The sequence below is a fragment of the Carassius auratus genome, chromosome 36, assembly GCF_003368295.1.
Source record: "Carassius auratus strain Wakin chromosome 36, ASM336829v1, whole genome shotgun sequence".
NCBI lineage: Eukaryota > Metazoa > Chordata > Actinopteri > Cypriniformes > Cyprinidae > Carassius > Carassius auratus.
Window position 1 is genome coordinate 2,496,645 of NC_039278.1, and position 13,946 is coordinate 2,510,590.

Consider the following 13,946-nt stretch of genomic DNA (forward strand, 5'->3'; position numbering starts at 1 on the left):
GGAAATCTGGGTGCCCCCTTTGGACTTGTCTTATTTGGAGGTTTTGAGTTGTAGAGTTGTTGATTCTGATTTGGAGTACCAAAGACTTGAGTTCAAGTGAAGCAGTCAATGTTTGATATTGTTGAATCGTAGGATCTAACTTAATCTTTGGCTCTAAGCACAGAAGTCTGTGGGGGTGTGGCTCAATGAAAGAGCATGTTTCTCCAAGATGTGGGGGTATAGCTCAGTGGTAGAGCATTTGACTGCAGATCAAGAGGTCCCCGGTTCAAATCCGGGTGCCCCCTATGGATTTGGCAGATAAGGATATCTTCCTGCCTTTTTGTGCTCATACTGTACGGCAGGATAATCTGGGTGCCCCTTTGGACTTGTCTTATTTGGAGGTTTTGAGTTGTAGAGTTGTTGATTCTGATTTGGAGTAACCAAAGACTTGAGTTAAGTGAAGCAGTCAATGTTTGATATTGTTGAATCGTAGGATCTAACTTATCTTTGGCTCTAAGCACAGAAGTCTGTGGGGGTGTGGCTCAATGAAAGAGCATGTTTCTCCAAGATGTGGGGGTATAGCTCAGTGGTAGAGCATTTGACTGCAGATCAAGAGGTCCCCGGTTCAAATCCGGGTGCCCCCTATGGATTTGGCAGATAAGGAATATCTTCCTTCTTTTTGTGCTCATACTGTACGGCAGGGATAATCTGGGTGCCCCCTTTGGACTTGTCTTATTTGGAGGTTTTGAGTTGTAGAGTTGTTGATTCTGATTTGGAGTAACCAAAGACTTGAGTTCAAGTGAAGCAGTCAATGTTTGATATTGTTGAATCGTAGGATCTAACTTAATCTTTGGCTCTAAGCACAGAAGTCTGTGGGGGTGTGGCTCAATGAAAGAGCATGTTTCTCCAAAGATGTGGGGGTATAGCTCAGTGGTAGAGCATTTGACTGCAGATCAAGAGGTCCCCGGTTCAAATCCGGGTGCCCCCTATGGATTTGGCAGATTAGGATTAAGTGCATGCTTATCTATATAGTAAGATTCTGCATGTGATTATACCTCAGTGGCACATCCTCTCGCTTAGGTAATTTTTTTTGGATCTGGCATTCTTTTCATATCCAAAATCCTTATCTAAAAGTGAGTCTGTCATCTTGTGTGTGGCTATGATCCAGGGAGTGTGTGGGTATAGCTCAGTGGTAGAGCATTTGACTGCAGATCAAGAGGTCCCCGGTTCAAATCCGGGTGCCCCTATGGATTTGGCAGATTAGGAATATCTTCCTGCCTTTTAGTGCTCATACCTTACGGCAGGGATAAGCAACTTCGGTCCTGGAGGGCCACTGCCCTGCAGAGTTTAGCTCCAACCCTAATTAAACTCACTGGGACAAGGCAATCAGTGTTTTCGGGATTACTAGATAGATACAGGCAGGTGAGTTTTCATGAGGGCTGAAGCGAATCTCTGCAGGATAGTGGCCCTCCAGGACTGCAGTTGCCTATCCCTGCTGTACGGGGTAATATCTCAATGGCACGGCGTTTGATTGCAGATCAAGAGGTCCCAGGTTCATTCCATGTGCCTAATTTGGGCTTGGCATATTAGGAATAAACAAATCCTTGACATAAGTTCATTTTTGTGGTTTGTGCTCATGCAGTACGGGGTTATAGCTCAACGACAGAGCATTTGTCTGCAGATCAATAGGTCTACATTTTGGATCTGGCTTGCTTGACATAATCAACGACATGAGTTCAAATTGAGTCTGTAATCAAGCCATCCACATTTCAAATCTGGGTGCCCCCTTTGGACTTGTCTTATTTGGAGGTTTTGAGTTGTAGAGTTGTTGATTCTGATTTGGAGTAACCAAAGACTTGAGTTTACAGTGAAGCAGTCAATGTTTGATATTGTTGAATCGTAGGATCTAACTTAATCTGTGGCTCTAAGCACAGAAGTCTGTGGGGGTATGGCTCAATGAAAGAGCATGTTTCTTCAAAGATGTGGGGGTATAGCTCAGTGGTAGAGCATTTGACTGCAGATCCGGGTGCCCCTTGGATTGGCAAATTAGGAATAAGTGCAAACAGTCTACATAGACAAGATTCTGTATGTGATTATAAACCATTTGAGACTGTAATCAAGCCATCCACACTTCAAATCTGGGTGCCCCTTTGGACTTGTCTTATTTGGAGGTTTTGAGTTGTAGAGTTGTTGATTCTGATTTGGAGTAACCAAAGACTTGAGTTCAAGTGAAGCAGTCAATGTTTGATATTGTTTGAATGTAGGATCTACTTAATCTTTGGCTCTAAGCACAGAAGTCTGTGGGGGTGTGGCTCAATGAAAGAGCATTTTTTCTCCAAAGATGTGGGGGTATAGCTCAGTGGTAGAGCATTTGACTGCAGATCAAGAGGTCCCCGGTTCAAATCCGGGTGCCCCCTATGGATTTGGCAGATTAGGAATAAGTGCAGGCTTATCTGTATAGTAAGATTCTGTATATGGATTATAACCTCAGTGGCACTTCCTCTCGCTAGGTAATTTTTTTGTATCTGGCATTCTTATCATATCCAAAATCTTTATCCATAAGTGAGTCTGTCATTAATGTGTGTGGTTATGACCAGGGAGTGTGTGGGGGTATAGCTCAGTGGTAGAGCATTTGACTGCAGATCAAGAGGTCCCCGTTCAAATCCGGGTGCCCCCTATGGATTTGGCAGATAAGGAATATCTTCCTGCCTTTTTGTGCTCATACTGTACGGCAGGGATAATCTGGGTGCCCCCTTTGGACTTGTCTTATTTGGAGGTTTTGAGTTGTAGAGTTGTTGATTCTGATTTGGAGTAACCAAAGACTTGAGTTCAAGTGAAGCAGTCAATGTTTGATATTGTTGAATCGTAGGATCTAACTTAATCTTTGGCTCTAAGCACAGAAGTCTGTGGGGGTGTGGCTCAATGAAAGAGCATGTTTCTCCAAAGATGGCATATTAGGAATAAACAAATCCTTGACATGAGTTTTCGTTTTTGTGGTTTGTGCTCATGCAGTACGGGGTTATAGCTCAACGACAGATCATTTGTCTGCAGATCAATAGGTCTACATTTTGGATCTGGCTTGCTTGACATAATCAACGACATGAGTTCAAATTGAGTCTGTAATCAAGCCATCCACATTTCAAATCTGGGTGCCCCCCTTTGGGACTTGTCTTATTTGGAGGTTTTGAGTTGTAGAGTTGTTGATTCTGATTTGGAGTAACCAAAGACTTGAGTTTACAGTGAAGCAGTCAATGTTTGATATTGTTGAATCGTAGGATCTAACTTAATCTGTGGCTCTAAGCACATAAGTCTGTGGGGGTATGGCTCAATGAAAGAGCATGTTTCTTCAAAGATGTGGGGGTATAGCTCAGTGGTAGAGCATTTGACTGCAGATCCGGGTGCCCCTTTGGATTTGGCAAATTAGGAATAAGTGCAAACATGTCTACATAGAAAGATTCTGTATGTGATTATAAACCATTTGAGTCTGTAATCAAGCCATCCACACTTCCAATCTGGGTGCCCCCTTTGGACTTGTCTTATTTGGAGGTTTTGAGTTGTAGAGTTGTTGATTCTGATTTGGAGTAACCAAAGACTTGAGTTCAAGTGAAGCAGTCAATGTTTTGATATTGTTTGAATCGTAGGATCTAACTTAATCTTTGGCTCTAAGCACAGAAGTCTGTGGGGGTGTGGCTCAATGAAAGAGCATGTTTCTCCAAAGATGTGGGGGTATAGCTCAGTGGTAGAGCATTTGACTGCAGATCAAGAGGTCCCCGGTTCAAATCCGGGTGCCCCCTATGGATTTGGCAGATTAGGAATAAGTGCAGGCTTATCTGTATAGTAAGATTCTGTATGTGATTATACCTCAGTGGCACTTCCTCTCGCTAGGTAATTTTTTTGTATCTGGCATTCTTATCATATCCAAAATCTTTATCCATAAGTGAGTCTGTCATAATGTGTGTGGCTATGACCCAGGGAGTGTGTGGGGGTATAGCTCAGTGGTAGAGCATTTGACTGCAGATCAAGAGGTCCCCGGTTCAAATCCGGGTGCCCCCTATGGATTTGGCAGATAAGGAATATCTTCCTGCCTTTTTGTGCTCATACTGTACGGCAGGGATAATCTGGGTGCCCCCCTTTGGACTTGTCTTATTTGGAGGTTTTGAGTTGTAGAGTTGTTGATTCTGATTTGGAGTAACCAAAGACTTGAGTTCAAGTGAAGCAGTCAATGTTTGATATTGTTGAATCGTAGGATCTAACTCAATCTTTGGCTCTAAGCACAGAAGTCTGTGGGGGTGTGGCTCAATGAAAGAGCATGTTTCTCCAAAGATGTGGGGGTATAGCTCAGTGGTAGAGCATTTGACTGCAGATCAAGAGGTCCCCGGTTCAAATCCGGGTGCCCCCTATGGATTTGGCAGATTAGGAATATCTTCCTGCCTTTTAGTGCTCATACCTTACGGCAGGGATAAGCAACTTCGGTCCTGGAGGGCCACTGCCCTGCAGAGTTTAGCTCCAACCCTAATTAAACTCACTGGGACAAGGGCAATCAGTGTTTTCGGGATTACTACATAGATACAGGCAGGTGAGTTTTCATGAGGGCTGAAGCGAATCTCTGCAGGATAGTGGCCCTCCAGGACTGCAGTTGCCTATCCCTGCTGTACGGGGGTAATATCTCAATGGCACGGCGTTTGATTGCAGATCAAGAGGTCCCAGGTTCATTCCATGTGCCTAATTTGGGCTTGGCATATTAGGAATAAACAAATCCTTGACATGAGTTCATTTTTGTGGTTTGTGCTCATGCAGTACGGGGTTATAGCTCAACGACAGAGCATTTGTCTGCAGATCAGTAGGTCTACATTTTGGATCTGGCTTGCTTGACATAATCAACGACATGAGTTTCAAATTGAGTCTGTAATCAAGCCATCCACATTTCAAATCTGGGTGCCCCCTTTGGACTTGTCTTATTTGGAGGTTTTGAGTTGTAGAGTTGTTGATTCTGATTTGGAGTAACCAAAGACTTGAGTTTACAGTGAAGCAGTCAATGTTTGATATTGTTGAATCGTAGGATCTAACTTAATCTGTGGCTATAAGCACAGAAGTCTGTGGGGGTATGGCTCAATGAAAGAGCATGTTTCTTCAAAGATGTGGGGGTATAGCTCAGTGGTAGAGCATTTGACTGCAGATCCGGGTGCCCCTTTGGATTTGGCAAATTAGAAATAAGTGCAAACATGTCTACATAGAAAGATTCTGTATGTGATTATAAACCATTTGAGTCTGTAATCAAGCCATCCACACTTCAAATCTGGGTGCCCCCTTTGGACTTGTCTTATTTGGAGGTTTTGAGTTGTAGAGTTGTTGATTCTGATTTGGAGTAACCAAAGACTTGAGTTCAAGTGAAGCAGTCAATGTTTGATATTGTTGAATCGTAGGATCTAACTTAATCTTTGGCTCTAAGCACAGAAGTCTGTGGGGGTGTGGCTCAATGAAAGAGCATGTTTCTCCAAAGATGTGGGGGTATAGCTCAGTCGTAGAGCATTTGACTGCAGATCAAGAGGTCCCCGGTTCAAATCCGGGTGCCCCCTATGGATTTGGCAGATAAGGAATATCTTCCTGCCTTTTTGTGCTCATACTGTACGGCAGGGATAATCTGGGTACCCCCTTTGGACTTGTCTTATTTGGAGGTTTTGAGTTGTAGAGTTGTTGATTCTGATTTGGAGTAACCAAAGACTTGAGTTCAAGTGAAGCAGTCAATGTTTGATATTGTTGAATCGTAGGATCTAACTTAATCTTTGGCTCTAAGCACAGAAGTCTGTGGGGGTGTGGCTCAATGAAAGAGCATGTTTCTCCAAAGATGTGGGGGTATAGCTCAGTGGTAGAGCATTTGACTGCAGATCAAGAGGTCCCCGGTTCAAATCCGGGTGCCCCCTATGGATTTGGCAGATAAGGAATATCTTTTGGTGCTCATACTGTACGGCAGGGATAATCTGGGTGCCCCCTTTGGACTTGTCTTATTTGGAGGTTTTGAGTTGTAGAGTTGTTGATTCTGATTTGGAGTAACCAAAGACTTGAGTTCAAGTGAAGCAGTCAATGTTTGATATTGTTGAATCGTAGGATCTAACTTAATCTTTGGCTCTAAGCACAGAAGTCTGTGGGGGTGAGGCTCAATGAAAGAGCATGTTTCTCCAAAGATGTGGGGGTATAGCTCAGTGGTAGAGCATTTGACTGCAGATCAAGAGGTCCCCGGTTCAAATCCGGGTGCCCCCTATGGATTTGGCAGATAAGGAATATCTTCCTGCCTTTTTGTGCTCATACTGTACGGCAGGGATAATCTGGGTGCCCCCTTTGGACTTGTCTTATTTGGAGGTTTTGAGTTGTAGAGTTGTTGATTCTGATTTGGAGTAACCAAAGACTTGAGTTCAAGTGAAGCAGTCAATGTTTGATATTGTTGAATCGTAGGATCTAACTTAATCTTTGGCTCTAAGCACAGAAGTCTGTGGGGGTGCGGCTCAATGAAAGAGCATGTTTCTCCAAAGATGTGGGGGTATAGCTCAGTGGTAGAGCATTTGACTGCAGATCAAGAGGTCCCCGGTTCAAATCCGGGTGCCCCCTATGGATTTGGCAGATTAGGATTAAGTGCATGCTTATCTATATAGTAAGATTCTGCATGTGATTATACCTCAGTGGCACATCCTCTCGCTAGGTAATTTTTTTGGATCTGGCATTCTTTTCATATCCAAAATCCTTATCTAAAAGTGAGTCTGTCATCTTGTGTGTGGCTATGATCCAGGCAGTGTGTGGGGGTATAGCTCAGTGGTAGAGCATTTGACTGGAGATCAAGAGGTCCCCGGTTCAAATCCGGGTGCCACCTATGGATTTGGCTGATTAGGAATATCTTCCTGCCTTTTAGTGCTCATACCTTACGGCAGGGATAAGCAACTTCGGTCCTGGAGGGCCACTGCACTGCAGAGTTTATCTCCAACCCTAATTAAACTCACTGGGACAAGGCAATCAGTGTTTTCGGGATTACTAGATAGATACAGGCAGGTGAGTTTTCATGAGGGCTGAAGCGAATCTCTGCAGGATAGTGGCCCTCCAGGACTGCAGTTGCCTATCCCTGCTGTACGGGGTAATATCTCAATGGCACGGCGTTTGATTGCAGATCAAGAGGTCCCAGGTTCATTCCATGTGCCTAATTTGGGCTTGGCATATTAGGAATAAACAAATCCTTGACATAAGTTCATTTTTGTGGTTTGTGCTCATGCAGTACGGGGTTATAGCTCAACGATAGAGCATTTGTCTGCAGATCAATAGGTCTATATTTTGGATCTGGCTTGCTTGACATAATCAACGACATGAGTTCAAATTGAGTCTGTAATCAAGCCATCCACATTTCAAATCTGGGTGCCCCCTTTGAACTTGTCTTATTTGGAGGTTTTGAGTTGTAGAGTTGTTGATTCTGATTTGGAGTAACCAAAGACTTGAGTTTACAGTGAAGCAGTCAATGTTTGATATTGTTGAATCGTAGGATCTAACTTAATCTGTGGCTATAAGCACAGAAGTCTGTGGTGGTATGACTCAATGAAAGAGCATGTTTCTTCAAAGATGTGGGGGTATAGCTCAGTGGTAGAGCATTTGACTGCAGATCCGGGTGCCCCTTTGGATTTGGCAAATTAGGAATAAGTGCAGACATGTCTACATAGAAAGATTCTGTATGTGATTATAAACCATTTGAGTCTGTAATCAAGCCATCCACACTTCAAATCTGGGTGCCCCCTTTGGACTTGTCTTATTTGGAGGTTTTGAGTTGTAGAGTTGTTGATTCTGATTTGGAGTAACCAAAGAATTGAGTTTACAGTGAAGCAGTCAATGTTTGATATTGTTGAATCGTAGGATTTAACTTAATTTGTGGCTCTAAGCACAGAAGTCTGTGGGGGTATGGCTCAATGAAAGAGCATGTTTCTTCAATGATGTGGGGGTATAGCTCAGTGGTAGAGCATTTGACTGCAGATCAAGAGGTCCCCGGTTCAAAACCGGGTGCCCCTTATGGATTTGGCAGATTAGGAATATCTTCCTGCCTTTTAGTGCTCATACTGTACGGCAGGGATAAGCAACTTCGGTCCTGGAGGGCCACTGCCCTGCAGAGTTTAGCTCCAACCCTAATTAAACTCACTGGGACAAGGCAATCAGTGTTTTCGGGATTACTAGATAGATACAGGCAGGTGAGTTTTCATGAGGGCTGAAGCGAATCTCTGCAGGATAGTGGCCCTCCAGGACTGGAGTTGCCTATCCCTGCTGTACGGGGTAATATCTCAATGGCACAGCGTTTGATTGCAGATCAAGAGGTCCCAGGTTCATTCCATGTGCCTAATTTGGGCTTGGCATATTAGGAATAAACAAATCCTTGACATAAGTTCATTTTTGTGGTTTGTGCTCATGCAGTACGGGGTTATAGCTCAACGACAGAGCATTTGTCTGCAGATCAATAGGTCTACATTTTGGATCTGGCTTGCTTGACATAATCAACGACACAAGTTCAAATTGAGTCTGTAATCAAGCCATCCACATTTCAAATCTGGGTGTCCCCTTTGGACTTGTCTTATTTGGAGGTTTTGAGTTGTAGAGTTGTTGATTCTGATTTGGAGTAACCAAAGACTTGAGTTTACAGTGAAGCAGTCAATGTTTGATATTGTTGAATCGTAGGATCTAACTTAATCTGTGGCTCTAAGCACAGAAGTCTGTGGGGGTATGGCTCAATGAAAGAGCATGTTTCTTCAAAGATGTGGGGGTATAGCTCAGTGGTAGAGCATTTGACTGCAGATCCGGGTGCCCCTTTGGATTTGGCAAATTAGGAATAAGTGCAAACATGTCTACATAGAAAGATTCTGTATGTGATTATAAACCATTTGAGTCTGTAATCAAGCCATCCACACTTCAAATCTGGGTGCCCCCTTTGGACTTGTCTTATTTGGAGGTTTTGAGTTGTAGAGTTGTTGATTCTGATTTGGAGTAACCAAAGACTTGAGTTCAAGTGAAGCAGTCAATGTTTGATATTGTTGAATCGTAGGATCTAACTTAATCTTTGGCTCTAAGCACAGAAGTCTGTGGGGGTGTGGCTCAATGAAAGAGCATGTTTCTCCAAAGATGTGGGGGTATAGCTCAGTGGTAGAGCATTTGACTGCAGATCAAGAGGTCCCCGGTTCAAATCCGGGTGCCCCCTATGGATTAGGCAGATTAGGAATATCTTCCTATCTTTTTTTTCTCATACTGTACGGCAGGGATAAGCAACTTCGGTCCTGGAGGGCCACTGCCCTGCAGAGTTTAGCTCCAACCCTAATTAAACTCTTGGAAAAGAAGGATCTTCTCCATTTTGATTTTTCTGATTGTGTTTGTTTGTAAGTTGTTTTTGGTCTTTAGTTCAGTTTTTTGTGTGGTTTTTCAGTTTTTAAACCACCTAACCACAGCTTTTTGGTGGCTGGAGGGTGTTTTTTTTCTGTTTTTTGTTTTTCGCGTAAAATGGACAGATTAATGGATAATGACACACGACTGTCTGGAGAGAAACATATGGCAAACAACAACGGACTGACTGGAGAGAGACATATGGCAAACGACACTGGACTGGTTGGAGAGAGATGCATGGCAAACCACACTGAACCGGCTGGAGAGAGACGGATGGCAAACAACACGACTGGCTGGAGAGACACGCATGGCAAACAACACTGGACTGGAGTATCAACAACGAGCAAAAACATCTGGATGCAAGAGATACATTTGGTGAAAGGAAATACTTAAAGGAGGCAACTGTGATTGTGAATGTGGAGAATGTAAGTGAGGTGAGGGCTGTGGATATTATTAAAGCAGTGATGGACAAATGTGGATATGGGGAAATCTTGGCACTAAGGCCAAGACAAGGAAAAGAATACGAGCTGACAATGGAAAAGAAGAAACTTGTGATAAACTGACTGAGGGATTGTTGATAAAAGGAGTGAACTGTGATATAAAGAAACTTCAAAACAGAGACTATGTTGTCTCTTTCATGCATCTGCCCGTCTAACTTGCTGATGAAGAACTGGAGGATCAGGGGGTTTCCCAAATTTCAAAAATAAAGCGGCGTGTTTATCCGGGCACCAGCATTGAGGATGGGACGAGATATGTAAAGGCGCGGTTCCCCAAGGAGGTGGCCTCCCTCCCTTACAGCAAAAAAATAGAAATGGCAGAGGGTCCACAATACTTTCGGGTTATGCACAGCCATCAGGTGAAGAATTGTAGGCTGTGCATGAGCCCAGACCATGTGGTGAAGGACGGCCCGGAGTTCAAATGCTATAAATGTGAGGAGAGAAGGCACTTCGCAAGAAATTGCAACGCTGTTACGTGCCCAGATTGCAATTTGGTTTTAAATAAGTGTGAGTGTTGGATGCAGGGTGAGGAGGAGGAGGAGGAGCAGCAGGTGGGCGGGCAGGTGCATGAACGAAACAACGAGCAGCGAGACGAGGGAGAAAGAGTACGAGATAACGGACTGGAATCAAATAAGAATACAGAACAACAGAAAGAGTGTAACAAAAAGATCATACAAACACAATGGGTTGGAGGAATTTGGAAAAAGATGTATTTGACTGACAGCCTGCAAAATGCTTTGGATACTGTGGAACTGGATGAAAAAAGGAATAAAGTATTGAGTGATGCACAAAAGAAGGAAATTTTATGGACACAGATGGATGTGACAGTATGAAAAAGGAGATGGACGCTGTGGACCTTAATGATGAGAGTAATGAGAATCTTTCTGCTACAAAAGAGTGTGAACAAGGAAAAGAAAATGAGGAGACGCAGGGGAAATCATTGAAAAGAAGAAGATCTGTAAAGGTAATACCCAATCTAGATACTGCAAGAAAAAGAGTGCTTAAATCAATCAATCAATCACCTTTATTTATATAGTGCTTTAAACAAAATACATTGTGTCAAAGCACTGAACAACATTCATTTGGAAAACAGTGTCTCAATAATGCAAAATGATAGTTAAAGGCAGTTCATCAGTGATTTCAGTGATGTCATCTCTGTTCAGTTTAAATAGTGTCTGTGCATTTATTTGCAATCAAGTCAATGATATCGCTGTAGATGAAGTGACCCCAACTAAGCAAGCCAGAGGCGACAGCGGCAAGGAACCGAAACTCCATCGGTGACAGAATGGAGAAAAAAACCTTGGGAGAAACCAGGCTCAGTTTGGGGGCCAGTTCTCCTCTGACCAGACGAAACCAGTAGTTCAATTCCAGGCTGCAGCAAAGTCAGATTGTGCAGAAGAATCATCTGTTTCCTGTGGTCTTGTCCTGGTGGTCCTCTGAGACAAGGTCTTTACAGGGGATCTGTATCTGGGGCTCTAGTTGTCCTGGTCTCCGCTGTCTTTCAGGGCAGTAGAGGTCCTTTCTAGGTGCTGATCCACCATCTGGTCTGGATACGTACTGGATCCGGGTGACTGCAGTGACCCTCTGATCTGGATACAGACTGGATCTGGTGGCCACGGTGACCTCGGAACAAGAGAGAAACAGACAAATATTAGCGTAGATGCCATTCTTCTAATGATGTAGAAAGTACGGTGTTATGTGAAGTGTTTCCGGTTCCGGTTTAACTAATTAATGCAGCCTAAAAATCCTTTAATGGATTTGGATATTAAAAGCATATTAGTATGTTATGTGTATGCCAGGTTAAAGAGATGGGTCTTTAATCTAGATTTAAACTGCAAGAGTGTGTCTGCCTCCCGAACAATGTTAGGTAGGTTATTCCAGAGTTTAGTCGCCAAATAGGAAAAGGATCTGCCGCCCGCAGTTGATTTTGATATTCCAGGTATTATCAAATTGCCTGAGTTTTGAGAACGTAGCGGACGTAGAGGAGTATAATGTAAAAGGAGCTCATTCAAATACTGAGGTGCTAAACCATTCAGGGCTTTCTAAGTAATAAGCAATATTTTAAAATCTATACGATGTTTGATAGGGAGCCAGTGCAGTGTGGAAAGGACCGGGCTAATATGGTCATACTTCCTGGTTCTAGTAAGAACTCTTGCTGCTGCATTTTGGACTAGCTGTAGTTTGTTTACCAAGCGTGCAGAACAACCACCCAATAAAGCATTACAATAATCTAACCTTGAAGTCATAAATGCATGGATTAACATTTCTGCATTTGACATTGAGAGCATAGATTGCGATCAAGTAGCACACCTAGGTTCCTAACTGATGACGAAGAATTGACAGAGCAACCATCAAGTCTTAGACAGTGTTCTAGGTTATTACAAGCAGAGTTTTTAGGCCCTATGATTAACACCTCTGTTTTTTCTGAATTTAGCAGTAAGAAATTACTTGTCATCCAATTTTTTATATAGACTATGCATTCCATTAGTTTTTCAAATTGGTGTGTTTCACCGGGCTGCGAGGAAATATAGAGTTGAGTATCATCAGCATAACAGTGAAAGCTAACACCATGTTTCCTGATGATATCTCCCAAGGGTAACATATAAAGCGTGAAGAGTAGCGGCCCTAGTACTGAGCCTCGAGGTACTCCATACTGCACTTGTGATCGATATGATACATCTTCATTCACTGCTACGAACTGATGGCGGTCATATAAGTAAAATTTAAACCATGCTAATGCACTTCCACTGATGCCAACAAAGTGTTCAAGTCTATGCAAAAGAATGTTGTGGTCAATTGTGTCAAACGCAGCACTAAGATCCAATAAAACTAATAGAGAGATACACCCAAGATCAGATGATAAGAGCAGATCATTTGTAACTCTAAGGAGAGCAGTCTCAGTACTATGATACGGTCTAAATCCTGACTGGAAATCCTCACATATACCATTTTTCTCTAAGAAGGAATATAATTGTGAGGATACCACCTTTTCTAGTATCTTGGACAGAAAAGGGAGATTTGAGATTGGTCTATAATTAACAAGTTCTCTGGGGTCAAGTTGTGGTTTTTTTATGAGAGGCTTAATAACAGCCAGTTTGAAGGTTTTGGGGACATATCCTAATGACAATGAGGAATTAATAATAGTCAGAAGAGGACCTATGACTTCTGGAAGCACCTCTTTTAGGAGCTTAGATGGTATAGGGTCTAACATACATGTTGTTGGTTTAGATGATTTAACAAGTTTATACAATTCTTCCTCTCCTATAGTAGAGAATGAGTGGAACTGTTCCTCAGGGGGTCTATAGTGCACTGTCTGATGTGATAATGTAGCTGACGGCTGAATGGTTGCAATTTTATCTCTAATAGTATCGATTTTAGAAGTAAAGTAGTTCATAAAGTCATTACTGTTGTGGGGTTGGGAAATGTCAACACTTGTTGAGGCTTTATTTTTCGTTAATTTAGCCACTGTATTGAATAAATACCTGGGGTTATGTTTGTTTTCTTCTAAAAGAGAAGAAAAGTAATCAGATCTAGCAGTTTTTAATGCTTTTCTATAGGATATGCTACTTTCCCGCCAAGCAATACGAAATACCTCTAGTTTTGTTTTCCTCCAGCTGCGCTCCATTTTTCGGGCTGCTCTCTTTAGGGTGCGAGTATGCTCATTATACCATGGTGTCAAACTGTTTTCCTTAACCTTCCTTAAGCGTAAAGGAGCAACTGTATTTAAAGTGCTAGAAAAGAGAGAGTCCATAGTTTCTGTTACATCATCAAGTTGTTCTGAGGTTTTGGATATGCTAAGGAATTTGGATACATCAGGAAGATAACTTAAAAAGCAGTCTGATGGTTCTTCGATACTTGTAGCAAGAAGTAGAATTTACAATTTTGGCTATATGAAGTTTACACAGAACTAAATAATGATCTGAGATATCATCACTTGGCTGAATAATTTCAACACTATCAACATCAATTCCATGTGACAGTATTAAATCTAGAGTATGATTTCGACAATGAGTAGGTCCTGAAACATGTTGTCTAACACCAATAGAGTTCAGAATGTCTATAAATGCTGATCCCAATGCA

General features: G+C 42.5%; 16 non-coding genes across 16 annotated transcripts; all 16 read left to right on the plus strand.

The window, feature by feature from the left end:
- Positions 1 to 212: 212 nt before the first annotated feature.
- Positions 213 to 284, plus strand: trnac-gca (transfer RNA cysteine (anticodon GCA)). The gene has a single exon. It is a non-coding gene; the product is annotated as a tRNA-Cys (tRNA).
- Positions 285 to 551: 267 nt separating this feature from the next.
- trnac-gca (transfer RNA cysteine (anticodon GCA)) lies at positions 552 to 623 on the plus strand. The gene has a single exon. It is a non-coding gene; the product is annotated as a tRNA-Cys (tRNA).
- Positions 624 to 895: 272 nt separating this feature from the next.
- trnac-gca (transfer RNA cysteine (anticodon GCA)) lies at positions 896 to 967 on the plus strand. The gene has a single exon. It is a non-coding gene; the product is annotated as a tRNA-Cys (tRNA).
- Positions 968 to 1,154: 187 nt separating this feature from the next.
- On the plus strand, positions 1,155 to 1,226 carry trnac-gca (transfer RNA cysteine (anticodon GCA)). Its single transcript has one exon. It is a non-coding gene; the product is annotated as a tRNA-Cys (tRNA).
- A 1,098-nt stretch (positions 1,227 to 2,324) lies between these two features.
- On the plus strand, positions 2,325 to 2,396 carry trnac-gca (transfer RNA cysteine (anticodon GCA)). The gene has a single exon. It is a non-coding gene; the product is annotated as a tRNA-Cys (tRNA).
- A 189-nt stretch (positions 2,397 to 2,585) lies between these two features.
- On the plus strand, positions 2,586 to 2,656 carry trnac-gca (transfer RNA cysteine (anticodon GCA)). Its single transcript has one exon. It is a non-coding gene; the product is annotated as a tRNA-Cys (tRNA).
- A 1,045-nt stretch (positions 2,657 to 3,701) lies between these two features.
- trnac-gca (transfer RNA cysteine (anticodon GCA)) lies at positions 3,702 to 3,773 on the plus strand. Its single transcript has one exon. It is a non-coding gene; the product is annotated as a tRNA-Cys (tRNA).
- A 187-nt stretch (positions 3,774 to 3,960) lies between these two features.
- Positions 3,961 to 4,032, plus strand: trnac-gca (transfer RNA cysteine (anticodon GCA)). Its single transcript has one exon. It is a non-coding gene; the product is annotated as a tRNA-Cys (tRNA).
- A 274-nt stretch (positions 4,033 to 4,306) lies between these two features.
- trnac-gca (transfer RNA cysteine (anticodon GCA)) lies at positions 4,307 to 4,378 on the plus strand. The gene has a single exon. It is a non-coding gene; the product is annotated as a tRNA-Cys (tRNA).
- Positions 4,379 to 5,483: 1,105 nt separating this feature from the next.
- trnac-gca (transfer RNA cysteine (anticodon GCA)) lies at positions 5,484 to 5,555 on the plus strand. Its single transcript has one exon. It is a non-coding gene; the product is annotated as a tRNA-Cys (tRNA).
- Positions 5,556 to 5,828: 273 nt separating this feature from the next.
- Positions 5,829 to 5,900, plus strand: trnac-gca (transfer RNA cysteine (anticodon GCA)). The gene has a single exon. It is a non-coding gene; the product is annotated as a tRNA-Cys (tRNA).
- A 265-nt stretch (positions 5,901 to 6,165) lies between these two features.
- Positions 6,166 to 6,237, plus strand: trnac-gca (transfer RNA cysteine (anticodon GCA)). Its single transcript has one exon. It is a non-coding gene; the product is annotated as a tRNA-Cys (tRNA).
- Positions 6,238 to 6,510: 273 nt separating this feature from the next.
- Positions 6,511 to 6,582, plus strand: trnac-gca (transfer RNA cysteine (anticodon GCA)). The gene has a single exon. It is a non-coding gene; the product is annotated as a tRNA-Cys (tRNA).
- A 187-nt stretch (positions 6,583 to 6,769) lies between these two features.
- Positions 6,770 to 6,841, plus strand: trnas-gga (transfer RNA serine (anticodon GGA)). Its single transcript has one exon. It is a non-coding gene; the product is annotated as a tRNA-Ser (tRNA).
- Positions 6,842 to 7,944: 1,103 nt separating this feature from the next.
- trnac-gca (transfer RNA cysteine (anticodon GCA)) lies at positions 7,945 to 8,016 on the plus strand. The gene has a single exon. It is a non-coding gene; the product is annotated as a tRNA-Cys (tRNA).
- A 1,102-nt stretch (positions 8,017 to 9,118) lies between these two features.
- trnac-gca (transfer RNA cysteine (anticodon GCA)) lies at positions 9,119 to 9,190 on the plus strand. Its single transcript has one exon. It is a non-coding gene; the product is annotated as a tRNA-Cys (tRNA).
- The last annotated feature ends 4,756 nt before the right edge of the window (positions 9,191 to 13,946 follow it).